The 5,108-nt window shown below is 41.5% G+C and overlaps 1 protein-coding gene across 2 annotated transcripts in view; it reads right to left on the reverse strand.

The window, feature by feature from the left end:
* Cnnm2 (cyclin and CBS domain divalent metal cation transport mediator 2) overlaps positions 1 to 5,108 on the reverse strand; it is a 142,952-nt gene that overhangs the window by 136,545 nt on the left and 1,299 nt on the right. The gene's annotated exons all lie outside the window — the stretch shown is intronic.

Here is a 5,108-nt window from a genome sequence, read left to right on the forward strand (position 1 = left end):
CAAATCAAGAATAATTCAGATTTAGCTGGGCATGGTGACTCATGCCTGTAAAATCCCAGCACTTGGGTGGCTGAGGCAGGAGGATCACTGTGAGTTTGAGACCAGCCTGGGCTACACAGTGAGTTCAAGGCCAGTCTGAACTACATAGTGAGACCCTGTCTCAAAAAACCAAAACAAACAAAAAAGTAACCCAAGTAAATCTTATAATCTTGGTAAAAACACTGGCAAATATTGAACTCAAAGAGGCCCACGCTACCTACATTTTCTAGCTTTAATCCTATGCTTTCTGGATATTTTGAAATGATGCACTAACAACATGCAAAATTATAACAGCTTAATGGATTTTACACACACACACACACACACACACACAATACACGATCATAAAAATAAACAGGTCCACTTCTTGGGACACATTTCATGCCTTTAATACCAATTAAACAACCTTCTCTATTCTAAGCAAATGGGAACTCAATTTAGTGAGGAAAAAGGTTTTCACATGAAACTCACAGCACATGAGCTATCCTCTTCAGTAGATGCTGCGTATTACCGCTTGCTTTAAACAGAAGCCCACACAAAGCCTAGCTGTTTGCAGCATCTGTAAACAGCAGGCTCTGCCCACAAGGATGCAGCTGTTACAAAGCTAAAGCAAAACCACAGAGCCATAACTAGTTACTGAGTCTTCTAAGCTGCCTCCACCTAGACAGCTAGGTAGTTAGGAGTCCATGATGTTAGGTAAGTGAGGAGCCTGCAGCAGGCTTTCCGCACACAGAAACAGCAGAGGGCCGGGGATTTAGCTCAATGGTGCCACTGCCTGCCTCATAAGCACAAGGTTCCAAATTTAATCTCCAGTACCAAAAAATAAAAAAAAAAAAGAAGCAACCTAAAATTTTCATAATCCTCTAGTGAGATTTACTAATTTTATGTTCTTATTCAGATCTGTAAGTAACTATGAGACTAACAAAAGAAAAAGATAAAGACTGTGGAGCTTAGAGGGGCAGAGTGTAAAAGGATGCTTATTAGCAACTAATTCTTACATGGTAGTCACAAAATACAGATAAATCAAGATTCAATAAGAAAACTGAGTTTGACAAATTACTGTGTGACCCTTGCAAATAAAGAGATAAGAAGTTAAGCGAAACACCATCACATGATCTAGCTGTTAGGTAAACAGCCCTGGAGCAGCCTGGCTGGAGCCGCACACAAGTGCAGAACAGCACTACTGTAAAACCCTCCAACATGAACCCTGGTGCCCTGTGAGCAAACGATGCAAACACAATTCTTTGGGCTTGGGGTCACACAGGCCAAAACACTCACTCTTTTCAAGAGCAAAAATGGGGGTTCCAACTGCTGTGCCCATTATCACAGAGTTTCAAGCCGAGTTTAAAGGCCGCATCATGCTTGGATACAGTGCGTTCCTGTGTCCACTGGCCAACAGGTTCTGAGGCAATGTTTTGACAAATGACCAAACTTCACACAGTAAAACAGGGTCAAGGGGACAAGTACAACAGAGCAGTTAGGAGAGCAAGCTCTGAGGCTGTGAGTGTAGCTCAGTAGTAGAGCAACTGCTAGCCTGAGGCCCTGGGGTGGATCCCCAGTCCCCAGCACTGGAGGGGGCACCACCACCACCACCAAGAATGCAAGCCTCGGAGTCACAGACCCCAGACTGACAAATGACTGTGTGACCTTGAATAAATCACTCCATCTAAGCCTCAATGTCCTCACTTGTAAAGTGGAGACAACGCTTCATTCAAGATTCTAGGATTTAACAAGGTGATTCACAAAGCACACATCCTGCCTGGCACAAAGAAAGTAGGTATGCAATTATCATCATCATCATCAATCTGTAAAATCAGCATAATTACTATCTTCCCACCTTCAATAAAGCTAACAGTTTCCTGGTAGCTAGATAAAAAACTTGTAATCACAAAGGCATCTGTATGTACTGATACAAGGGCAGGCAGGGATTTAGCTCAGTGGCACCTGCCTCACAAATGCAAGGTCCTGAGTTCAATCCCTGGCAGGGGTGGGGGTGGGTTGGGGTGTGAGTATTTATATAAAGGTAGCTTTTCATTCCACATGAGACAGCTTTCTATTTCTCCCTCTTTAGTAAAGAATAATTCAAGGGCTGGGGATTAGCTCAGTGGTGCCGTTGCCTGCCTCACATGCTCAAGGTCCCAAGTTCAATCACCAGCACCAAAAAAAAAACCCAAATCAAGAATAATTCAAATTTAGCCGGGCGTGGTGACTCATGCCTGTAATCCCAGCACTTGGGAGGCTGAGGCAGGAGGATTGCAGTGAGTTCGAGACCACCCTGGGCGACATAGTGAGTTCCAGATCAGTCTCAACTACATAGTAAGACCCTGTCTCAAAAAAAAACCCAAAAAAAACCAAACAAAAAGAATAATTCAGATTCATTCTGAACAGCTTTACACAAGTAAACTCCAATACAAATCTTAATTAGGGTGGGTGATTTTCAAGGACATCTGGATTGATGATCCAACCCCTTCGGGTTAGTTACAGCTGGCATTGTTGGAAATGTTTGTTTTGTTCTTGTTTTCTTTGGAAATGGAAATGACAGAAAAGGAAAGGGAGAAAGGAAATCTTCAAATCATCCCACACATCCTTACTCAACATAAAAACAATAGAAGGTTGACTGTTAAAATTACGTCAAGAGTGAATTATAAATGGGATGTAGCACCATGGCAAAGGGCTTGCCTCACGCGCTTAACACACTGGGTTCAAGTCCCACATTTGATTCGATTTCTATTTTTAAAAAACTAGAAGATAAAGAAAAAAACCTGGTGAAATGTTTTTACAGGCCAGATCCAAGAAAGGGTGCCAGGCATGGTGGCACAGCTGCAATCTCAACACTCAGGAGGCTGATGCAGGAGGATTACTACAAGTGTGAGGCCAGCGTGGACTGCACAGTGAGTTCAAGGCCAGCCTGAACTGCACAGAGAGTGAAACCCTCAAAAACAAAAACAAATCCAAGAAAGGGAAAGTGAAACGCCAATTACTCCTACAGTCTAAATAACAAGCACCCATCCATCCTTTTAAGATCATGGCTTTAAGATTATTTCCAATTTGCAACCAACTGTCTCTCTGCAATTCTTAACACGCCATTAGCTCAACAGTACCTTTACCTTCTACAATCATCCTAACCAAATATTCTACATCACTTTGGCCAAGGACAAAAATAAACTCTTATGAGTTATTATTTTTCTGTAATTCACAGGAAATTGTAAGTTATTCAATCATTCTTTAAAAATACACTCAAAACGACAGTGAGAGGTGAATTTGGGGGGGAAATAAAATGAATCAGTCATAGGACATTTGTTCAAGGTTGACAAAAAACAAATTTCAAAAGTAATACAAATTTTTAAAATTTTAGTAGGAGCAGAATTAATGAGCCTGAAGGTAAATAACTAAACTTTCAAAGAAAAAAGATACAGAAGCATAGAAAAGGTTCCAGCAGGGAGTACAAACTAGTGTTGTCAATCTATAAATTGATGGGGAAAATTCTGAATTTCAAGAGAACTCATGTTAAACTATCTGTATTAGTACTGGAAAACAACAATAGAATTTCAGAGGCATTTTCAAGCATTCCCAGGCATCTTCTTGTATCACGGACAACACTACAGAATGAAGGAGACATTGGTCAGATGCTCTAATTAACAACAGAAAAAATAACTACAGTCCTAAAAGAAGCTCTGTCACTAGAGAGAGACGCTGGACATTTTCTTACTTACTGTTTAAGCATCTAGAAGAATCTCCTACTTTTAAATGCAAATTACCAAGCTCTGCAGCACATTCTGCTCTATTTTTTTAATACAAAAATTACTGTGCTGCGGTCCTGCTCTAGAGAGGACGCCCATTCAGCCAGGAAAACAGAAGGACAAGCACACATTCTGCGTGTTCGGGTGCTCACGTCCAGGAAGCCGTCACCAGGTATGCACGACCTTTTCAGGGGAGAGACCACTGTCAGAGATCAAAATTCTACTTGAAAGTGCTCAGTTTTGAGAATTATCATGTCATGAAAGGTTATATACCACACAGATTTCAATACACACACTTGCATCACAGCAGTAACTCGGCATGCTTTGCCTTTCCAATAACGCTATGGATTTACTGGAAACTTTCCGAGTTTTAGTAACAATAATACAAGTTGCTATTTACCCATTCAGGATATGGCAAAACAAACAATATCAAAAACGCAAGAAATGATGTGCTGAGTACACACATCAGGCTCTGCACTTTTTTTTTCTTCCTGTTAATAAACAGTGGTACCAGAGGGCTGACGTGGAAACACACTTCACTTCAATGTATCAGGTGCCCAGAGTTCAAAAAGAACTTTAAAGCTAGAATAAGTCAAGAAATAAGAAGGCCATTATTGAGGAATCCATCCCACTGTCAAAGGTTGAAACTTGTTGCTGAAACCACATCTACTTTAGGAAATTTTATTTGTTGTCAGCAAATACAAACAAATCGCGAAGAAAGCTAGAGATATCCGGCCTTATAAAAGGTCAACTCACCTTTAGTCTTTCCAATTTATATACTAATTGGTTCATAAAACCCTCTTTCCTAGCTGAGACAAGTCAAATTCAAAATAAGGGAACTGTTCCGGGTGGTACTTGGCTTTCCCATCCTCCACCCTCAAAGGGAGGCTCTCTTCCTTCCCCAAAGGTCACCAAACAACCAGAAACAGAAGCTAAAAAAATGCAATTCCAATCTGTGAAACCTCAGCGTGGATGTTCAGGGAGAGGAAAGCAGTGCACTGGATTTAAAGAGCTCTCTAACTGTTGCCCAAAGGCCTGTGATTCGAGCAAGTCACCCAAAGGACAAGGCACCAGGCCAGCCCCAACTTTCACCTACCCACCCCCAACCCAGATAACCAAAGCCTAAGAATCCTGCAGATGAGAGCACCCCCGGGCGTTACTAGGCACAGAAATTATAAAGCCTGCTTTTTCAACGTGGGGAAAACTAAACGATGGCAGTCTTGTACTTTTCAACCACCTAGACGTGTTTAACAGTTCGATTCGTCGCCAAATCCAAGCCACCCTTTCAACTCTGCAACTAAAAGAGGAGGAGAAATTCTGGCCGACTTG

Source organism: Fukomys damarensis, unplaced genomic scaffold (genome assembly GCF_012274545.1).
Source record: "Fukomys damarensis isolate Sample0158 unplaced genomic scaffold, DMR_v1.0_HiC HiC_scaffold_8, whole genome shotgun sequence".
NCBI lineage: Eukaryota > Metazoa > Chordata > Mammalia > Rodentia > Bathyergidae > Fukomys > Fukomys damarensis.